This window comes from Azolla caroliniana, unplaced genomic scaffold (assembly GCF_043228905.1).
Source record: "Azolla caroliniana isolate FFs.n. ecotype wild unplaced genomic scaffold, voAzoCaro1.0.p SCAF_20, whole genome shotgun sequence".
Lineage (NCBI taxonomy): Eukaryota > Viridiplantae > Streptophyta > Polypodiopsida > Salviniales > Salviniaceae > Azolla > Azolla caroliniana.
This window is the reverse complement of record NW_028230455.1, coordinates 77680-93909: the sequence shown is the minus strand read 5'-3', so window position 1 is coordinate 93909 and position 16230 is coordinate 77680.

The following is a 16230-nucleotide window of genomic DNA, read 5'->3' as shown; positions in this document are numbered from 1 at the left end:
GCTCTCTATATTTTACTCTTTTATGTTTGATGTTGCTAGTATAAAGAATGAGATCAAAGCCAACATTCACTATTCCTTCATTTCTTTCCTTCACTAAACATACTTATACAATGTATTACCTAAACTATAAGAAACATGAACCCAAATTATTCGTGGGGCATAGCAAGTCCAAGAACTTGTTCTGGTTCTCTTGAAATTCTAAGACTTCTAATCGCGCAAATGATGCATTGAGACACATTTTCGATATCCTTCTTGCATTGTTGATGCAAATTCACCTTGGATGCATTTCCTGCATCCTTTCGTCAGATGTAAAGCGAATTGAGAGCCATATGCATATGATACACCCAAACGGCTGTTGTTTCAAAAAAAAATCAGAGCATTTTGAAAACCAACCTAAAGGATTCACAAATTCTCTGATGTTTTTTGTTTATTCACAAGATTGAAAACCACCCTAAAGGATTCACAAATTCTCTGATGTTTTTTGTTTATTCACAAGATTGAAAACCACCCTAAAGGATTCACAAATTCTCTGATGTTTGTTGTTGATTCACAAGATGTGAGGTCATGTCTTATGTATCCAAATTCTCAAGCCCAGAAGAAGAAGAAAAAGCATTCACTCACATGCATCATTCTTTGAGGCAATGAAGCTCAATGATGCACCATCAACATATAAGATAAGAGACATTTGTGAGATTATCGACAGTTGAAGTTATACTTACATCTTTAAGCATGTCAGACAACAGAGATTTTTGACAATTTTTTACATTAATGTTACGAAAGGGGAAGATATATATATACAAACATCTTTTAGCATGAAGAAAACAGAGATTTTCGACAGCTCTCTTACATTCATGTAAAGAAAAGGGGGTATTATCTTCATACAATGCACCTGCAGTCCTTTTATATGCATGTCATGAACCATTTTCCATCATGTAGTAGTATTATACATCTACTGCAAATCTCTCCTAAAATGCAAGTTCATCCTTCAGAAGAATTTCCATGTTTTCTCCTTCTTTATAACACTCCTAGTTAACCTCTATTTGCATCCTTTGCAAGAAATTTACATGACTTCTCTCATTCTTCTGAAAGCTCCCCTATCATGCATATCCAACCTTCAGCGGAATGAATTTACATGAACTCTCATTCTTTGTCAAGTTCCTAGTTACCCATCTATCCTTCACAAGAATTTACATGATTTCTCATTCTTTGTCAAGCTCTTCTATCATGCATCCTTCACACAGGAAATGCACATGATTTCTCATTCTATGAGAATGCAATTTACATGATTTTTGCCTTCTCTGTGAAGCTCTCCCTATAATGCATCCTTTGAAAGGAAATTTACATGAATCCTCATTCTTTGGTAAAGCTCTCCAGTAATGGATTCTTCACAAGAATTTGCATGATTTCTCATTCTATGGACGCTAGATATGGCATCACATTATGCGATCCTGAGCCATAACTTGAGGACGAAACAACTTGGAAACTGAGACCTTCTGTAATCCTCACCTGCTCTCTCTCCGAGAGTCTCTGCTGCTGCTTCTTTTTCTTCTTCTTCAAAATATCACAAGGTAAAAGAGAGATTCTACACAAAGGGCAAGTTGTGTGTCGATGGAGTAACCATTGATCTAGGCAAGGTCGATGAAAAACGTGCTTACAATCGGCCAAAACATGAATTTCTTGCCCTCTTTCAAACTCATATAGACATACAGTGCACACTTTATCAATCAAATCTGGAACTGAATTTGGTGCATTGATATTACCATTAACCACCACTTCATCAGGCAAATATACGGAGGGAGGAAGGGAATTTCTTATTTCATCCACACTGCATTTTGTTATGTTGGAGAAGGTATAGTCTTCTTGAAATTGATCTGAAGGTGTAGTATCGGAAACTTGAGATATATTCGATCCTCGAATCAGTAGAATGAAAGCTTGCAAGAAAATGCGTTTTATCATTGATATAGACAGCACGATTCGGATGAGTATCATCGGAAATAGACCACCTGACGACATGTCTGTGTTGATGGGTAGTCCCATTGCTTAATACAGAAAACTACACAGGGAGACAAATTTCAATACTCAGGACCATGCAAAAGTAGGCAAACTTCAAAACTTAAAACTGAAAACTATACAGGAAAACAGACTTCAATAGTAAAAATACAGACAAATAGACAATGCTTCAATACTGAAAATGCACACAAAAAGACAGATTTCAAGTCTTAAAACTGCACACAAAAGGACAGAGATTTCAAGATTTCCCTTGGTCAGACTTCAGACCAAGAAGGCAGACTTCACTAGCAGAGACAAACCAACCTGCAGATTTCAATACTGAAACTACAGAGAATGGCAGATTTCCGTCATAGAAACCACGCAAAAGGCAGACTACAATACCATTCCATGCCAAAAATTACAGAAAAGAAAGCAGAATTCACTAGTGAAAACTAGGTAAGTGGCGGATTCCAATACTGCAAGTACAGCGAAAACAATGCAAAAGACAGATTCTAATACACAAACTACAGAAAAACTTAGCTTTCAATACCATAAACTACATAGAAGTCTCTAATTCTCTACTTCTGCTCGGTCTATAAGAAACGTATTAACCAGATAAAATGATACGGGAAAGCTCATATGAGGAAATGTCAGAAATTAGGAACGTATGCTCGATCCTCACAACTAATTTAGGTTTGGTCAGAAAGTAATTTCCTCATCTCATGAAACAGATGATATGAAGCCTCTCCTCTCCTCCTTCCCCTCTCTTCACACATCTATGGAGTGCAAGTACCGGGTTATAGCATCTCTAAGTCTACTTGGAAGAGTTTCAAAATATACCAAAGGTGTTAGTTTACTCTCCAAGCTTCCGCTAGCTTTCAATCTCATTTGATCAAGCTCCTTCGAATCCTACTCTATTACAATCATTCTCCTTCAATCCCACACGCTTCTCGTAGTCACTATGTCTGCACTCTCAATTACAATGTTCATCGGTACAGTTCTTGGAAATCGGAAGGAAGTTACCAGCTTCGAGCATTCTACATGAAACTGCTTCACCTTGGTGTCAATGATCATATTTGAACCCTAAGGACGACAATAGAATCTGTATAGCTATATACCAGAGAAAACATACAGAAACAGAAACTGCTTTCTTTCATCCTTTATTCGCCATTGGCAAAGAGCTAAATAAAAAGGAGGACACCGATTTTCTTCTTAGATTTTTTCGTAACTGCTTCGATTAATCATCTTCCCTGCGACAGGTCTGAGAGCTACAATTCCATTTTCGGAACAGTTTTATCTTACTACTTCTAACGGGAGAAGGAAACGAAGAAATTTGGACACGGAAAATACTACAGATCCAAAGCTTGTGATGCAACGGGAAAAACAGCATAAATTTTTTGGCAAAGATCGGTAGCTTTCGGACTCACCTGTAGGAATTATTTCCCCGCTGAAGATTAATTGTTGGAAGAAGATCACGAAGGAAAGAAGAGCTTCAGATAAAGTGTGCGAGGGAGGGAGAAGAACAAGAAGGAGTCGAAGGAACAGACAAAGATTACAGAGAGAGAGAGAGAGAGAGAAGCTCTGATAATCTGCGCGAAGACCTATCACTAATCTGTGAGCTAGAGAGAGAGAGAGGGAGCAGAAGCTCTGAAACCCTAACTTTTAATTTGTCAGCAAAGGCGGAGCTCTGTGGGAAACAATCCGTCTGAAACCCTAACCCAAATGTGGGAGCGATGGAGACAGAAAGGACCAGAAGAAGCTGAAAGAAGACACAGACAAACAGACAAGACAGACAGAGAACCCTAAAACCCTAACCCTAAAATTAACCCTAAATTCTGTGAGAGGAGGAGCGCCGAGGAGGGTCTTTTTTATGTCATCAAAAAAGAAAAAATTAAATAAAATACTGGCGAGCCCCGCTGCCACGTCAGCTGCCTGCGTGGCGCGCTCCCGCTGCCACGTCATTTGGATACGTGGCGCGCTCCCGCCTTTCTTTTTTTTTTGCGCGCCAAATAGAAAAAAAGAAAAAGAAAAGAAAACGTGGAGATCACGTGACTCCGACAGCGACAGCTCCTCCACTTTTCTTCTCTTCTTCTTCTTCTTCTTCTTCTTCTTTTTTCTCTTCTTTTTTCTCTTTTTTTTTTCTTACTTTTCTTTTCTTTTTTTCTCTTTTCTGTTTATTATTATTTTATCTCTTTTCCTTTCATTTTTTTCTCTTTTCTTTTTCCTTTTTATTTTTTCGTCCCTTTTTTTGTTTTTTTTTTTTCCTTTTTACTTTTTCTTCCCTTTTTTTGTTTTTTTTATTACTGTTTTCTTCTTTTTTTTGTTGATTTTTCTTTTTCCTTTTATATTTTTTTCTCTCTTTCCCTTTTATTTTCTTTTATTTTTGCCCTTCATTCCGTAATATACTCGAATGCATTGGAAAACATTCGTTTTCATACGAATGAAAACATTCTTTTTCATACGTATGTTATCAAAACATTCTTATGTTTTGTTTTTTTTTTACACTTTTTACCTTAACTTTCTTACCTTAAAAAGAAATCTACATTATATTAAATAATGAATACAAAATTATGGTATTTACCATACTTTGGGGTGTTTACCATACTCGAATGATTGAAACATTCTCGAATGAGAAATGCACGTATGGTTCATACTATGCTTCATTTTTTTCTTTTTTGTTTCTTTTTCCTTTTTCTTTTTCTTCTCTTTTTTTATTTTTACTATTTTTTTCCTTTATTTTTGTTGATTTTTCTTTTCCCTTTTATTTTTTCACTTTTACCCTTCATTCTTTCTTTTTTGTTTCTTTTTCTTCCTTTTTTTTTTTTTTTTACTGTTTTTTTTCTTATTTCCTATTTTTTGTTGATTTTTCTTTTTCCTTTTTTTTTTTCACTTTTGCCCTTCATTCTTTTTTGTTTCTTTTTCTTCCTTTTTTTGTTTTATTTTTACTGTTTTTTTTCTTATTTCCTATTTTTTGTTGATTTTTCTTTTTCCTTTTATGTTTTTCTCTTTCCCTTTTATTTTTGTTTCTTCCCTTTATATGTATCCTTTTTGTTTTATTTTTTAATTTTGTCTCAGGTTTTTCTTTATTTATTTATTTAACTTTTATTTATATTTATTTTCTATTTTTTATTTTTTTACTTTTATTTACATATATATATATTATTTTATACTATTTGATTTTATTTATTTATTTATTTATTTTCTTCCCCTACCTTGAGGTTGAGGCCACCACTATCCATCTCTTCTCTTCTCTTTTTCCGGCCACTTTTTTTTTACATCTCTTTTCTCTGTCTCTTTCGGTTTGTCCCTAGGGGGCCTAGCCTAACCTTCTAGGTCCTGTTCCAGAGTACACATTTCCAATCCTCGACAATTTTCACCACACTCTCATCTGGCAATCTAATCAACCAACATTGTGCCCATACATGCTTCTAAGAGACGAGAAAGAAGGCATTTTGTATGTACAATAGATCCTCAACCCCCCCCCCCCCCCCCCGGTCTACCAACTTAACAAGAACTTGCTCGATGCTCTAATCAGAACTAAATATATACTTACATCGATCCCAAGATCATTTGAAAAAAGATGATTCGAAGAGTTTTTAGATTGATTTCCGATTCTCCTCCATATGAATATTCGGCCATTGGGCACAACGTTAACCAGAAGAACGAATGAAACGATCTCTATCTCTAGCTTAGTATGGGTGCATCATCCATGTGCAAGGTAGTAAGTAGTATCCTTGCACTCTTTACATATATGCCCCTTTCTATCCTTGAGCTTTCACGTCAAAAAAGTGCAATGTTTCTGGGCTTGGAGAAAACCAAAGTGATCGAGCAGATTTCATTTCTTGTGTTCGAGTCATTAAATTGTTGGAGTCCAAGGTATGGTAATTGTATCACGATTATCGACAGTTCATCTACATTGGCTATAAAGCAATTTGAAACCATTATTAAAGGTTCCTACGGAACTATAAATGATTTTTCTAGTGCTTTATGTGGAAAGTGAAGCCATATTGATATGGTAAACGATACGATCATATCATTGCTTTCATGTGAAGCTTTCTAATCACAATATTGGCCAAATTAACTAATGTTTAGGGAACGTGATAAAACCAGTCCCTATCCCATGTGCACATCATATTCGTTATCCTTTGCAATGTGCTCACCAACATATCATGCTCACGTACACTTCGCATGGTCATTGGTGACCTCAATCAGATTGATGTATCCAATTTAAAAGACAACACTTTTTTTCATCGAGCTTGCGTGTATCACTTAAAGATTGTATAATGTGGAATTTTACTCATTTCAGAGTCTTTAATGGAAAAGAACCAATATGTTATCAATTATAGATCCTCCTTTTTCGTGCGGACCTTTGAAGTCAATAGAGAACACATCTTGTTTTTTTTTTCCTAACAAAAACTTCATTGAATTTAACACCATGGACACATGAGTTCTTCACACTACCAAAAATCAATCAAATTACTCGTACCTTCTAGAATATATCTACCCACCCATACAAAAGATCCATGACTACTCCCCACAATCCAAAAGTACTTAGGTATCAATCACATCCTTTAATAGCTTCAAATGAGTCATAAATAATCTCACTTTCTTGTAATATATAGAAAAATGACTGTCTAAGCACATATATTTGCTTGGAAGGGTCCAAATCACAACAAGTGAGAAGCTATTTGACTTCATTCAAGCACTATCACACATATAAATAGCTAGACCCTTTTTAGGTAACTTATGATTTTTAACTATCTCGCTAATCCAAGTTATCATAACATTCATAATTTTCAACCTTTGTTTTGGAGATCCTACTCAACTTCTGATGCTTGTGACAAAGGGTTTCAATAAGCCCCGATCGATAGCATTGGCCCTTTTTTTTGACGAAATCTCTACCTTCGACTTGTCTTAGAAAAATAGGATTCCTTTTACAAGTTGGGCGGCAAACATGGTTATTTAACAAATAATTCAATGTATTAAAAAACAAAAAAGGCATCACAAAGAGCATACAAAGTCTAACTCTTTGAATTCCACTTTTTTGACACAGAATATACGGATACGAATTGGGAAGTAGCAACGTGTACATTTTAGGACCATGCATACTTTGCATGTTGAGGGAAAGGGTGGATGATTCTAACTTCCATATTATATTCTTGAAAATGTGGTGACATAATTTGTAAAGACAAGGGTTAGGTCCTTGTCTTTCGACTTCAACTGGATAATGGATTTGCAATTTGGCAACATGGCTGATCATGTCCAAAATAATGTTCTAATCATATTAGTGCATTAACGTGCATATGTTGCCCGTTGTAGACATTTTGGCAAGGCCATTAAGTTGCATTAACCTGTGAAAACCCAAGCCCTACAAACAAGAAGACCATGCGAATTGATCATGAAGTTCACAAGAAAAATGGGTAAATTGTTGCCTAAGTATTTTCAATAGCATAAATTAGAAGTCTGATCCTATTTGCAAAAATAACCCAATAAAACATTTAGTAGATGTGCACTAGCTATTGAATAGAATTGGAATGCCCCACCATGCATATTTGATGATAAATGATCCTTGATAATTGTGAGCATTATTTTTCAGCATCTTTGTTTCATGTGGTTGCCTATAAAAATAAGCATTATGGTGGCCTAAAACTTTAATTATAAGTTAGTAAAAAAAAAGGACACGACGAAAGACCATTATTGAACAATGAATCGTCACGAGTACTCACTCTAACCATCTTAGATGTAGCCACTACCAAGTCATTCACATTTTGTATTCTTAATATGAACAAGTTAAAAGTCGATATCACTTTTAATTTATGCATTGATAATTTAGAACCATGATTGATGACGGGTTTGCAAAATACAAAGGCATGGGAAAACTAGGAGTTACTTCACAATGTTGTTTTAGCTAGCTTCACCTAATCACTCTAGAACCACGATCTACGAATGCATGGACAATATCTACTCAATTGTTGGGAGGACAACTAGGAACATGTGTCAATTGATTCCATATCCTACTAGCATAATCAATTCTAAACTCAATATGTAATTGTTACGTGCATAATTATAATTGACCGTCCAATAAATTGATTGTAGCTTTCCCTAATCTTATGATGAGTATGTATGGGTAAATTTCAGAAGGAATGAAAAAGCCTTTTTTCCCAAAGAGAGGATGCTAAGTTCATGTCTTGTCAAAGCACCCTTTTGGCAAATGAATCTTATAAGAATTCTTCAATCAATTAATTATCTTTTCCCAAAAACTTGGCATCTGTTTCGTCTCCTTGCCATTACACCATTCGTGACTATGTCTTGTCGTCTTGATTGTCCCCGAGTCACAGAACCTTGACAATTTCACTAGACGGCCGCAATCTTTACGACAACTCATACAACTATATAAGGAATAAAATAAATTCCAAAAACCAAAGGAGATAGCTCGAATATGCCCCATCCTCTCTAGTTCAAGTCCCTTGTGGTCCCACTCACGTTTCACACGCACTCGTGTTGTTTCGAGACAACACATCTTCGGGAGTTTATAAATCAAGTGCATCTTATCATCCGACAACAACCCCACCTACATGCTGACAAATTTTGTCAGGCTAGTGTCATGGGGAGCCTCCTCTCTGGACCATCTTAGTCCTAGTTTGTGCCTTTTGTCGAGACCTAATCACTTCATCTAGAAAACTTTGCCAAATTCCTTGCTACTCTGGAGGCCCCATTCGAGAGAAATATTGATGTCAAATGACACTCACCAAACTCTACTCTTTACAACAAAGTTCACATGCAACCACTTTCTATGGTTTAAAGTTGATGCAACTAATTGAAGACATCAACTAGGACAAACAAGCCCTATGTGACCATTTTCTTTGGTGCCTCGAGAGTGACATAAAGAATGGCCTTTTAAACTTTTAGGAGCCCACGTCATTGATGCAAGCAATCTTGCAAGTGGTTCAATTCGATGATCTTCTCTTTAAATTTCACCAAGATGAATGAGCAACACAGGGGTCTCCATCCCTCGCACAAAGCACACCAATATTACGACCGTAAATGTGAGTCTCACTTATCATATCAAGCATAACATTCTCAATTGATATTACCCACGTCCTTGTCACAATCATGACCACAATCATGTTAAGATTCAAACTCTTGATCTCTTGCATTATAATGGAGTGTTGTGTGTTAACCAACATATCCAGTATACAATCATGTGTATAATTGCCCCTTGTAATTTTAAAGCTAGAATCATGTGCATAATTGTTCCCTTGTATTATTTACACTTGGCACATGCATGCATACATACATGCAACAGGTATGCATGTCGCTTAGTATGAATATTTGAGTTCACTTTGAATGAATTCAAGGTGAACAACACTAATTAATGATACATATTCGCTCTTCTGTGCTTGCCAATCATGTCCTTGCTCCTGCCAATAAGTTCTTGTAGTTCCGTTTTGGTTCTGTCTTTAACAATTTGTTCACCTTCCTTTTCACTCTCCCACCCTCTCCGTTAACCTCACATCGAAAGCCATGTATGATCCTACTGATAGCCTACCTCAAATACTCACAACTTTGGAACAACTCCAAGCCGAGAATGCTACCCTTCGTAAATCTTTACTTGAGCTTCAGTTTGCCACATCCTCGGTTACCCCAACCATCACACTCAAGCCACCACCACCATACCGAGAACCCTACTATGAACCCAAGGTCAACCTTCCCGATAAGTTTGATGGAACGCGTTCATGACTACACGGCTTACTTAATTAGATCCGCCTCATCATTCGCCTACAACTCCATCGTTATGCCACAAGTTCCCAATTGGTCGGTCTCTTGGGTTCGCTACTGACAGGACCAACGGAGGCGTGGTTCGCTCCCTTGCTGGAAAGGGCATCACCACTTTTGGAAGATTTCCAAGCCTTTCTCAGTGAGTTTGAAGCTACTTTCAAGGAGACGGACTGACGATGAGCTACGCTCGTGAAAATCTATTCCCTACAGCAAGGTAATTGTGTGGCATCCACCTACGCCTCCAAATTCCGGCAACTTGCCTACGATGTGGGGTGGGGCGACCAAACCCTACACGATCAATTTCATCAGGGATTGAGAGGTGACATAAAAAAATTATTATTAAATTTTCCAGAGCCAACCTTGTTGAACGAAGCGATAACACAAGCGGTACGTTGTGATAACCGCCTCTTCGAGCTCTGTCAAGTGAGTGTACGACCTAGGCACTAAGGCCTGGGCAGACTTCTTTATGGCCTTCTTCCTTCTCTCAATCTCCAACCCTACCATATGTCCCTAATCAAGTCCCAACCGCTTATTCACCTACGCCAGTGGAGGTGGATAAAGTGGGGCCCCGATTGTTGTCAAGTGCACAACGACAACATCAATGAGACAACTTATGTTTCTACTGTGGTGTTGCCGGTTAGGAAGGTATCAAGGTGATCATGGTGCAATGGGGTAGGGATACGTGTAGCCCGCTTGACGTGGTGACTTATACTATTAGAGCGAATTTACTAAGGGTGTGAACAGGAGACGGATTCAACCGAGCTCCTCATGTACGTAACTACGCACCATGTACCTACCTTATATGCTTACACTTATGCAGTCACACAGAGATAACAGGGAATAGACAAGAGATACAATATCAAAGAAGACAGAAACTCTTCCAGGCTTGTTTCTTGCATGGGGGCCTCCGGCGTGGCTGTTACCTTCGGAGCATCAATAGGATTAGTTGGAGGCTTGTTTTACTCTGTGGAGTCGCAGTCCTGTATGGTAATAGCCTCCGCCCTTTTCAATTCCTCCACCTTTTGATGCTCGCTTCTGATCGCACACAACCGGTGGAAGATATCTTCCTGACTTTCGTCGAAATCTTCCAGCAGTTGTGCTATCTCCTCTGCGTGCCGGTCGGCTAACGCGTGATAGTCCTACATTAGGTCTTCTCGTACTGCGGTGATGCTCTCTTCATTTAGCTTATAGAAGCCTTTACCTTCTTTGCACCGATTTTCCCAATCCTCTCGGTAGGTGTGGACTTCGGCCGCTTGTTTTGCCCACCCGGCCCAGCCTTTGTCCAAGGCTGCTTGTAGCTATGTCGTAAACTGTTCCTGCTTTGTTTGGAGGAGTGCGCGGATCCGGTCCGTCTATATTTGGGAGCGGGCTTGCGACTCCTCCAGAGCCTTCTTCAGATTCTCAATTTTCCTTTTGTTGGCCGTTGCCACCTCTTCATAGTGGGTCTTCATTTGCCCAGATCCAGGACTCCTTCAAGTGCAGTTCCTCGAGCTGGCCCATTTCATTATTCAGGCGTATTTTGACTTGTTGGGTTTGTGTTGGGAAATCGGTCCCTCTGGATGGGATCCGATTATGAATGAAGAGGGCCCGGTGAGAACCGGAAGAGATCTGGAAACCGGATCGAATGGACCTGGTGAGAACAGGAAGAGAAGACATATTTGTAAATATGTTTTGAGTAAGCCTATTGAGGCTATATTTGTAAATAGCCCTAAGTTCATATAAGTATAAATATGACTTAGGGAAATCACTTATATGTTGTTGTTATGTTGTTGTATAGAACGAGTGACAGAGTGAGAGATACAGAATGACTTCTATTGTAACTGCCGCTTGGCGAAGAAACAGAGCTCAAGGTCGTTGCCTCCGAGTCTCTAATTGTACCTGTCTCATATAGTGTTAGTTCGGAGTCTGTGGGCTCCAATGGTTTTTCCCTATTAGGGTTTTCCACGTAAACATTCTGTGTACTCTCTGTCGACTCGTGTGTGTATGTGCGTTCACCCTCTATTTCCCATTTTTGTGTGTCATTCTCATTGAAGTGATTCAACTACTCGGTTGTACCCGAGCAATATTTTGCATTTTTTCTTCAGTTTGTTCATGCTCATGTGCAAGCTTCTCTTCATACCACGCTGCCTTCCTTTGTGCTAATTCCCATAACGTTGTAATGATGACCTCCTTTTTGCTTACTTCCTCCTGCAGCTTTTCTGTAAACGTAAGTGTTTGCGGAAGCGTAAAACAGAGAACAACATAGAGAGAGAGAGAGAGAGAGAGAGAGAGAGAGAGAGCAGAACGTAATTTCAAAAATTATATCAAGGCTCTGTCAATACACACTGTGCTAAGTAGCACTATTTATACAAGTCCTCTTGGGACTGACAGAAGTACCATGTACTTCAATGCTCACACGAGCATCTGACACTTACTACGAGACTATAGCTACCTAGTAGTCTATCCTATACTAGGCTTCCGATTGGACTGCCGGTTATGGATTGCACCCGGCCTCCACTGCTTGCCGGTTCGGTTGCTCACCGTCATACCGATCTGTTTCGCTCGATCCGTCTTGCTTACCGGCTCCGGCTTATTCAGCCGATCCGGCTCCGGTTGAGCTTGCCGCTCAACACTCCCCCTCAAGCTCAACCTGAGGTGGGGTCGTAGTGTCGACCTCTATGGCAGTCGGTTCTTCCAACCGACTTCTCCTGGCGTCACTCCGCCTTGCTCGCGCTCCTCGTCCAGTCCGGTCCCGTTTGCCGCGACCCCTTTGGATCTGTGCGCCTCGACCCTCTCGGTCGGTATGTCTGCTCAATAGGCCCATCTCAGCAGTCACGTTGCTGTGACTCCGGCGATTGCCGATCCGTCGGTTCTCCCACGATGGCATCGAATTCCGCTGTGTTCATGTCCCCTTGGCCTTCAGTCGATCCGTCTCATCCGGATCCATCTGTTGATCCGAGTCAGCTGTCTCCGACTCGTTCCAGCTCTTGTCCGAATTGGTACACTCCGATTCGACTTCCGGCGTCAGGCCTCTCACCACATCGGACCACTTCCGAGTCTTGGCCTTCTCCATGCTTCCCTCGGCTTCTTCAGCCGGTGAACCGAAATCGAATTCTTCATTCGACTCTGTATCATGGTCAGTACCGTCGTGATGACCTCCGCACAACATGCGCTTCTCTTCCTGAGTGCACAACTCTTCTTCACAGCCGCTTGCTCCGACCTGTTCGGATGTGTCGACTTCCTTCGTCGACTCGGCTTCGTTCAGCTTCTTGTCTCCTCTTCTTCTTGCTCTCCTCTTACCGACGGGTTCAACAGGTTTTTGGCCTTTGCCCATTTCGGTAGAGACTTTGCCCTTGCTTCTCCCCCTCAAGTGCGGCACGTCGAGATGCTGAATACCAAGCATGTCGGTAAAGTGCTGCAACTTGTCCGATCCGAGCGGCTTGGTGAAGATGTCGGCAACTTGCCGATCCGTATGAACATACCGTAGGTCAACTTCACCGCTCAGGACCCGCTCACACACGAAGTGGTAGTGCACCTCGATGTGCTTTGTGCGAGCATGGAACACAGGGTTCCTGGCGAGCTGCAGGCTGCTCATGTTATCGCAGTAAATCGGGATCGGGGTCGGTACCTCGATCCGCAAGTCTCGCAGCAGTCGCCGAAGCCAGATGGCTTCACAAGTGGCAATGGTAGCGACCCGGTACTCAGCCTCAATGCTTGACAAAGCCACTGTGGGCTGCTTCTTGCTGCTCCACGCAACGACCGCGCTACCTATGGAGAACATGTATCCGGAAGTGGAGCAGCGATCAGACGCATCGCCGACCCAGTCAGCATCTGTGTAACCGACGAGCTCTTCGGGTATACCTCGCCAGTATAGCAGTCCCCGGTCCTTAGTGCCGTTGACATACCGTAATATTCGTTGCGCGCACTGAAGGTGCTCCATGGTCGGCTTCTGCATGAACTGGCTTACCATGCCGACCGGATAGCTGATGTCGGGTCGGGTGATGGTTAAGTAGATCAAGCTTCCGACAACCTGTCAGTACTGTTTCTCATTGCAAGCCGGTCCGGAGTTGGGACGGAGCTTCTGGTTCCGGTCCAGGGGTGTGGAGACAGGTCGGCAATCCGTCATGCCGAACTTATACAACATATTCAACACGTAATGTCGTTGTGAGAGCAATATGCCGTAGTGAGTCCGGATCACTTCGAGCCCAAGAAAATAATGAAGGTCCCCCAGGTCCTTCATTTCGAATGCGTCCGACAACTGGGACTTGACGCGGTTGATTTCGGGAAGACCCGGTCTAGTGATGACTAAATCATCCACATACAAGAGTATACATACCGGACCGTCAGAGCCTTGCCGGATGAACAACGAAGAGTCCGACTTAGAGACAGCAAACCCCAGCTTACGCAACCGGTGCGTGATCTTCGCGTTCCAAGCTCGGGGGGCTTGCTTCAAGCCGTAAAGCGACTTCTTCAGTCGGCATACTGCCGACTTGTTCATCTCTGAGTGAAATACGGGGGGCTGAGTCATAAAGACTTCTTCTTCAAGCTCTCCTTGAAGGAAGGTGTTCTTCACATCCATCTGGTGAAGATGCCACCCCCTTGCCGCAGCAACCGCCAGTACCACACGAACCGTCGTCATCTTCGCCACAGGAGCGAAGGTCTCGTTGTAGTCGATTCCGTGGGTCTGCGCGTATCCCTTCGCCACTAGCCGGGCTTTGTACCGGTTAACAGAACTGTCGGCGTTGTACTTGACCTTGTACACCCACCTGCATCCGATCGGTTTACAGTGACGGGGAGGATCAACTAGGTCCCAAGTTTCGTTGGCATCGAGTGCCCGCATTTCTTCGTCCATAGCGGCACACCAATTTGCGTCCTTTGCCGCTTCTGTGTAGCTCTCCGGCTCATGCACTTCTGTCACCTTAGTCATGTACGCATAATGATGCGCCATGTATTCATTGTACCCGTACCGCACGACGGGATCCTTCTGACGGGTTGATCGGCGCAACGCACCGTCACCTGATTTGAGGCCCTTCTTGGCCAGTTCGATCTTCGTTGCCGAAGATCTGCTTTTCTCCTTTCCGGAGTCGGATACGCACCGATCCGACTCATCGATGCCGGTTTCGAATTCCGGCATCTTCCTCTTCCCCTTCTCTTTGCGCGTGAACCGTTTCCTCGGTTCCTTGCGCGGGGAGAGTACGACAGAGTCTCCACCACTTGCTGTCTCTTCATCCGACTGGTCCAACCGACTCAGTCGCTCGTTCGGTCCGCTCAACCGTAACGATTCCAGACTCTCATCTTGAGTCCCGGCTTCATCATCCTCTGCTAGGGCTGATTCAGGCTCACTGGCCTGATCTTCCGGCATTGGGTCGGGATCGGAAGTTGGAGTGGGTACGGAATACCAGGATGCCGATTCATCGAATTCGACATCCTGGCTAACTCGGACTTCCTTCGTCCGGGGGTTATAGCACTTATACCCCTTTTGCTCTTCAGCATAGCCGACTAGGATGCATTTTTCCGATTTTGCATCCAGCTTTCTCCGCTTCTGATCCGGCACATGCACATACGCTATGCTGCCGAATATCCGAAGGTGTCTCAAGTTCGGCTTGCGCCCAAAATACAGCTCATGAGTTGACACCTTGTCACCAATGCGGTTTTGTATGTAGACGGCCGTCCGGACCGCCTTCGCCCAGTAGAACCGGGGCATGCTCTTCTCCTCCAGCATTGTCCTTGCCGCTTCGACGAGTGTCCGGTTCTTCCTTTAGGCCACACCGTTTTGCTCCGGTGTGTATCTGCAGCTGAACTCTCGCCGAATTCCCTTCTGCTGCAGATAACTAGTGAATTGGCCGGAAAAATATTCCTTTCCGCCATCCGACCGAAGGCATTTGATCTTCCTCTCCGATTCCCGTTCCACCATCTTCTGGAGGCTCCGGAAATAGTCGAAGACTTTGCTCTTCCGCTCAATGAGGTAGATCCAAGTATGCCGAGTATAGTCGTCGATGAAGGAGACGAAGTATCGGCTCCCGCCAAGGCTTACACTTTGTGCCGGTCCCCACACATCCAAATGGATGAGATCGAGCTTGTTACGGCTCCGGTTCCGTTCGGTGGGGAATGGAAGCCGGTGTTGCTTCCCAAGTTGGCATGCTTCACAAATTTCAGCTCTCCGGCCGTTGAACTTCGGCAAACCGAAAACGACTTGTTTTGTTTGCAGATCTTGAAGCCTCCGGTAGTTGACGTGGCCTATCCGCTTGTGCCACAGGTCGATGTCCGACTCGACCTTCTGTCGTTTCGCGAACATAGCGGTGCCAAAGTCATTGGTGTCGAGGATAAACATCCTCCCGTCTCTACGCCCTTGCGCAATGACTTCGCCCTCATCCTCAATGAAGCACCCGAGGTGCGTAAACCGCACCTGCATCCCCTGGTCGACAATCTGACCGACGGACACCAGGTTCTTCGTGATTGTCAGAACGTGTAATACGTTCATCA